The sequence below is a fragment of the Berghia stephanieae genome, chromosome 5 (assembly GCF_034508935.2).
Source record: "Berghia stephanieae isolate SIO BIC M18660-M18661 chromosome 5, UCSD_Bste_1.3, whole genome shotgun sequence".
In the NCBI taxonomy this organism is placed as follows: Eukaryota; Metazoa; Mollusca; class Gastropoda; order Nudibranchia; family Aeolidiidae; genus Berghia; species Berghia stephanieae.
Genome location: NC_088364.1, coordinates 47,099,929 through 47,108,096, shown reverse-complemented (window position 1 = coordinate 47,108,096; position 8,168 = coordinate 47,099,929).

Here is an 8,168-nt window from a genome sequence, read left to right as displayed (position 1 = left end):
TATTTCTCAGATGTATTTGTAGATAGAACTTTGGAAAAGAGATCGACAAAATGTAATTTACTCATCCGCAATTCAATACCTGTATGAGTGAAATACAGAGACCATTCTCAATCAAATATATCTTCTATATGACACTGACACATTGTTAACAGCAATATAAGATACACACTGACGTATTGGAATGACTTATTTTTGGATAAGTCAATTGGGTTTTAAACAGACAAGCTGCGGTTACTGTTTTATACCTTTACTGGTTGTACTCCATTGTCTTGTTGTTTTGACTCAAGAAGTAAGATAATGATCTTTGAAAATGTTATATTTTAAGAGTTCTTTCAACCTTTTTCTTCATATATTTTTAATTACAATTCGCTGATGTAATAATGTTCAACTCAGTTCTCATAAGTTGACAATTGATTTTTGTGATATATTGACATTGAAGTTTTATGTTAGTATCACTGTGGGGGAATTCTATTTCAAATCTATTATCAAAAACTACCATTATGACAGAGAACTTCTAATCTATTTTATGTTTAACTGTCGATAATATATTTGTACCCAATTATTTGAAAATGTCACACAGTCAATCGATTTCTTTTTTGGACAGAATCATGTCTGATTTCCTGATTTAGGGTTAAAAATATTTCATGTTTCTTATGGGATATACTTGTTTTATACTTTTATAGACCATTATGGTAATCAATTTGATTTTTACTTTTAACTCCATCATTGTTTTTTTACTTCTTCAAGTGTTCACGCGGTAGCTTTTGGATTTTGCTTACTATATAATGCAAAAGTTTACTCATTTTGCATAAAATAAGACAGTGTATTTTTTTTTCTTTCAGGTAATTCTTTTCTTCTGTATTTTTACTTTTTTTTTTTTTTTTCTCTCTTTATTTTATAAATAATTTACCCTGCGCTATGTCCACCTTTTGTTTATATGATGACTGCAATGTCTTTTCACAACTTACTTTGCTGCAGGGCCACTCTTAAAGTACACAATTCTAGTCTGTTTCAGTTGAATGCCAATGATCTCAACTGTCGAAAATTTGCTTTTTTACATAAAGGTACACAATTCTGTGAAATCTCCCATTGCATTTAAATTCCAACCACAAACATTAAGACAGGACAATGTTATTTGATCAATTCTGGATCCTATTCAAAATCTAAATGGATCTCGTGATATGATTTTAACTTATGACTCGGCCAAGGATTTATTTTATTGTGATTTTAGAAAAAGCAATAATTATAAAATTATACCACTGTTTGTAAATAAGCCTCCTACCATTTAGTGAGCTACTCAAATTGTAATGAATTACGTTTGGTCTGGAGATAATAGATCTTGAATATTTTAAAACTAGCTTTAGTATTTTCCAAAATATTTTGTGCAATACTTTCATTTTACTCAATACAGTATTTTATTTTAACCACATAAGTGGCCGAAATTATAACTTGTTTAAGTATATATATTTTGTCTTGTACTTATTCATTGGTAATAAAACATTGGATGGCAATTTATCAACAACCATATGATACTTGTCTGTGTTTATTTCATTTTATTTTTTCAAAATAAAATTTATAAAGTACAGTTCTTCTGATTCACCATGCTCAATGCGCTTTACAATATTTCATTTCTAACATCAAACATTTTTAATGCTCTAATTTCAAGATGTTTTTTCCCCTACCATCATTATTAAATTGTATCATGATATTAAGCTATCATTATTTTTTTTTTATCTATGGAGTTACTAATGCAAATGTGTTTATTTATAAGATAATTTTTTTTTCATTAAAGATTACCATGAAAAGTGATAAGCACTATCATATTGAATGTCAGCTTAAGATACAAATGCAAGGAAAGATGATCAGAGACCAATATAAAATTATACTTTAGAACATTATATTTATATATTTGTTTTGGATTAGTCAAGGCCATTAATAACAGTCCTATATCTTAAACCTAAAATTTCATGGTTTTATTTGGCATGTCTATAATCATTTAAAACAAAATGTTTCTTGGCATTGTCTTAGTCTTAGCGCGGCGGGTGGTTGGATGGGAGCATCACCCTTGAATCATATACCTATGATGTTCGCATGGGTGTACGATCCGATAGTGATGTCGTTTCTTCTTCTCTTTACTAGCCTATCCTGCTTCTTTGGTTTGTGATTGTATTTTTGACAGGGGATATTTTTTTTCCTGTAAATCCTCTGCCTGTTTGTTCTTGGTTATTTATAATTTAGCTTATGATATCTTTAGATTATGATTTTGATTGACATTTGTACTATTTTTGTTAGATTGCTTGTTTTTTTGTTTCAGCGGTCTCTCATATAACCTCAATTGTGTTGGAAGAGACCTAAAGCAACAAACAAAAAAAAAGTCTTAGCGCTATTGTTTAAATTTGAGACCTGATTCCTCTCCATCATAACAACAATGTAATTGTATAGGTATGTAATGTAGTGTGTGCGATGAGAGACATGTTATTAAATGGTCACAAGATGTTTTTGACTTGACAAATAACAATGTTTGAAGCTTGAAGGGTTACTTTTGACACAAATGTCGACACTCGAGAAATATTTTTTCTTTTCATTTTGGCCAGAAAACCTTAACTTCAAATATGGACCAATTAAAATAACCAGAAGAGATCGGCATAATAAATAGAATGTCTCAGTGTATCTTTTCTCTTCCTATGGAATGTCTGTTGTCCCTTCCTATGTCATTTCTGTCCTTGACATGAAATGAGATGTCATGACCAGGATCCTTCACAAAAGAGGAGCACTGACAGATTTAGTGTTAGGGGAAGGGGGAGGGGGCGAGAGTTAATGCCAGAGATGGTTTGTTTTCCTTGTCAAAAACTGTTAAGTACTGTTTTAGTGGGATGGTGGAATCCTAATAAAGCCAACACCACTGGACCAGAAAGATTTAAGCAAGGTTCACTTTATCCACAATCAATGGAACACTTGCATAAAGTACAGAAAACTTTGGATCAACAAGATGTGTTTACTTTTAAGCAGAAGTTGACTTTTAAGAGTGGTGACTTTATACAGCTTCCACTGTATTTGTTATCAACCATTTTCAACTATTATACTTTTTTTTAAAAAAATATTTGAGATCCTTTGCCGACATCTTATTGAGACTAGCTATCGGTCTTAGAACAAGTGCATTGTTGCTTGGATCTTCTTTTAAATCTTGAATCTGTCTCATTTGCTTTACATTTTCTCATGGACCTAAAATCCAATAGCGTTGTGAGCTTTTATATATTCATATTTAGACTATCCTGTTCTCTAAAGGAACTGAGACGTAAAAGTGTTGCATGTAAATTCCTAAAAAAAAATTAATTTGTGGCTCACCGCCTCAAAAAGGTGTAAATTCCGGTGGTTTAGATGCTAAACATTAGATTTATAGTCATAAAAATGAATTAATCTCACTCACTCAATCCTTTGTCCAGGCCAGTGGCACTTTAGGCGATACAAGGGATCTCCATCTGCTATTCTTGGGGCCACTCTCTGCTTTAGTGCAACTATGTGGTTTTGTGGTATGGAAGGTCATGGGCTCAAGCCTCACTCAGCACATAGTTGAGTCCTTGGAAAAGGCTCTTTACTCACATTTTCTCACCGTACTCGGGTGTAAAATGAGTACCTTGCTGTTAAAAGCGTTGTCTCTGTCGGAAAAATTGTAATGTCGCCTAACAGCATGGCATTATGTCTAGTTCTACATGTTACATGCTGTTGGTCAGGGACCCTTTGTAAAGCGCTTCGAGCATGCTTAGTGGATATTGCGGTATATAAAAGTTCCGTTTTTTTGTTGTTGTTTTTATTTTGTTTTTTTTCGGTACATCTCTATGTCTCCTTGGCACAGCCTCTCTTCCGCTTTCCTTGATGTGTCCATCGTAGAGCCTTCCTTGTCAGAGTTTCGTCAGGTCTGCAGCAGACATGCCCCAACCATTGCCATCTTTATGCAACATAGGTTGTTTTTAATTGTGTATGTTTAAAGAGGACAATAGATTAAATTGACATTGCAGGCCATTTTAACTTTAAAGCCACTGTCACAACACCTGGTTCACCCTGACATACTTTTATTTAGAGTTGGCAGGTCAGGTTTTTAAATATTATGGTACTTATGCAAGTCACCATTATTGTTTATTACACTGTATTATGAAAGTTGCTGATAAGTTAACACCTCCAACCCTTCTCTTCTACGACTGGCTTTAACCCCCTCCTTATGAACTGTACAAAAAAAAATAATCTTATTTTCCTCAACATAACTATATATAGATAGCATGTTCTTATTACTATCGAATTAAAAATTCACTTTGTGTGTTGGTTAAATGACATTAAAGTAAAAATCTAGAAAATGGTCGATAAGGAGAATGTTAAACATATATTACACGCCATTTTGTAAAAATAAAATAAAAGACGGCAGTGTCGGTCCGTCCGGTTCCGGCGACAGTATGGGTAGATAAATCTTCGGTGTCAGTTTCCGGTGTGGGTTCATCCTTAGCCTAAGGTTTTGTGTGTTGGTCCGTTATATTTCCGGGTGGCAATGTTGTGAGTTTCTTAGCCAAGCGTACAGCATCTGTACAATGGGATAAGACTAGGAATTTTGATTGATACTCAGTGTCTTTTCACTGAATACAATCACTTTGTCATGAATGAGATTCCAAACATTGTTTACTTCTTGTATCATTATGTTGTGGTGTCGATGTATGCATTTTAAAAAAGGTCCAATAAAAAAAAAGACTAGCTTCTTCGTCTTTCTTCCATTTTTTATCAATAAATTTATTCTAGTTTGTCAATGAAAAAAAAAGATGAATTATAATAATAATAACAATAATAATAATAATAATAATAATAATAATAATAATAATAAATAATAATAATAATAATAATAATAATAAAATAATAATATAATAATGATATTAACAATAATGATAAGAAGAAGACGAATCATCACCATCATCATCATCATCATCATAATAATAAAAATAAAAATTATAATATAATAGTATTATTATCATTGGCTGGGAGGGAAACAGTCAAATGCATAGTTTTGTTTTGGGCGGTGATATTTTTTCCCATGTAAATCATCTCTCTGTTGTGTATTATTATATTTGTTATTTTTAATGTATAATGAAATGTAAGCATTTGAGTGTATTCCTCTTTGTTCGATCTTGTGCTTGTGTCTGGTTGAGATTATAGGTGATCTCAGACTAAGTACATTGATGGTATGCTCTTGGAATCTACATCTGATCCTTATTTTTTCCCAGTTCCCCTTGTCTTACTTTCTCTTGGGTGCTTTAATTGTAATTTTAGAACTTTCTACTTTCCCATTTTCGTCCTTTTCACTGGCGCTGATATAACCTGAATGTGTTGCAAGCGCTGTAAAACCCTTAAAAACAAACAACAAACAAAACAGGGACATTTCAATGGTTTAATTCAATACTATTGAAGGGTAGATAGGTTATCAATTCTGTTGAACGTCTATTTATTCAAAATAAATAACCACTTTTAGAGGGGAGGGGGGAGGGGGCGTCGGTATCTTTGGGACGGTGGGTTCTAAATTGGTCCACAGCCCTATCGTACTCTGATACAAACACATTTTAAAGATTTAGGCCAGAAATCTCGTCCTCCAAATATTAATCGATTGAAATGACCTTCATTTTGTCACAAAACTGTCAAACCTTGGACTTAAAGTGACTTAAAGGAATATTTCAAGAAATTCCCAGGTTGTGTTGGGGAGTGTTTTGATAAAGATAAGGGTTATTTTAATCGATCGATATTTGAAGGACAAGTTTTCAGGCCAAAATGTTTAAAATGTGTTTTTTCAAAGTACGACATTCTTGTTATGTTCTGTCCATAGAATTAAACGAATGAGAAGACGTACCAATGAAAGCATTCAGCGCCATTATACCTTGGGCTGGGAATGTAAGCATTACCATTCATTTGATCTCTATGTCAACATAACCACACAAGAAAAACAAAAAAAAAAACAAAAACAATATCACATTCCACAATAAAATGGTTCAGAACTGTTGCGTACATTTATGCTTCAATAAAGCTGTCAAAAAATGAAGTTAGAGAACGTGTGTAATCATGTATTATAATAACCTATAATGTGTTTTCCAACCACCACATCATCACTGTCACTACTACTACTACTACAACCACCATTACCACTTCATCACTACCACAACTACTACAACCACCACCACTACATCATTATCAGTACCACTACACCACCACCACATCATCATCACCACTACAACCACCACCACTCCATCATCATCACTACCATAACTACTACACCATCACTACCACCACTATTACAACCACCACCACCACATCATCATCACGACCACTACAACTGCAACAACCACCACCACATCATCATCACTACCTCTACTACTACAACCACCACCACAATATCATCACTCCCACTACTACTACAACCACCAACACCACATCATTATCACTACCTCTACTACTACAACCACCAGCACATCACCATCACTACTAGTGCGGGGCGGTCCTTGGCAAGCTTAAGGACCACGGTCCTACGGTCCCTGGGAAATGAAAACCGCAAGGACCGGTCCTAGGACCGGCGGTCCTTTCGACATTGAACATTCCTGAGAGACCGTTTTGACCTTTGGGACCATGGGATCGTTCATTCTTGAACCGTTAAAGACCGCTACACGATGAAAACCGTGGTCTACAGGAGTAAAACACACGGAGTAGTCACACTCATTTCAAATTGTAACCTAATTAGAGAAAAGGGGTGATGCCTTCTTTATTTGATCACAGTACTTCATTGTTACTTCGATAATTTAGCGTGAATAAAATTTGAAATTTATCCCCATTAACGGAGATAATGGAATCACCCAAGGCGTTGATCGAGTTGTTCGTGGCGTTTATACACACACGCAACTCCTACCCCCCCCCCCCCCCCCCACACACACACACACATGAGAGGGCAGCGAGCATTGAAGAGTAAGAGAGAGACGTGAAGTTATAATAAGAGGGGGTGGATGCGGTAATAAGTAATAAGTAATAAGTGGGGTCGATGGTGACTTTTCGCCAGATCTAACAAACCCAGCTACCCATTCACTGCTGAGTAGACAGAGATTCAGAAAAAAACTCGACTGCACCCGGATCGATCTCTGGCCCTTTGCGTATAAAGAGAGTGCTCTATCAACTGAGCTATCGGGGTCCCCAAATATTCTATTGGACCTTTTAAAAATACAGACGTTATAACTGTTTTTTTTTGGAAGGAAGAAACTAATGAAACTCATATTATTTGATTAGTTAAAACACCAAACGAAATTTTAATATTATTGTATTATTTTAAATGACAACAATGCGATAGAAAGGAGTGGCGACAAGAGATGGACAAAAGAAAACAAAAAATCAGACTTGCAACTTGCTAGGTTTGAGACACACACACACACACACACACACACACACACACACACATCTTTAGTAGTCACACACATTTCAAACAATAACCCATTAGAGAAGAGGGGTCATGCCTTCATCATAGATCATTGTCATTGCGATCATTATGGTGTAGTAAATTTTGAAATTTACCCCGTATAATGGAATCGTCCAAGGCGTGCGCCTCCTGTTCCCCCCATCTCACACACGAAAGGGCGGTTTGCGGAGTGGAGGGAGGTGGTCGTCTGCCTCTATGGTCGTCTGTGTCACAGTAAAGATTGTTCACAATTATCTTATTAAATTTTATTTTATTGAGAACTGAATTCATCTCACTCCAGTTATATATCGGTAGGCTTAGATAAACTTTACCTTCTAATATTAGATCGTCTTTCCTTTTATAGCCTTCCCTCGAATTAATTTCTAATTAGTGAATACTTTTCGTTCGACATTCTGTCACGTAGCCACTTATTATAAAAGCTGATAGGTCTAACATTTGACACTCACTTTCTCTCCACAATCTATGCCGGACGGCCAGTCACTCTATTCCTATATATATATTGTAAGATTTTTATCTTTTGGGACTTTGTAGATATTATATCTACACCATTAAGACGCCGGAGCTTTTAACTTTGATTGTATAATCTTCAAGGATCAAACCCAAGCCCGCTGTACTACACTATAACCTCTTACCAATTGCCTGGAAGTGGAATTTTACGAGTCCAATCCTGTTATCAGAGGAATAG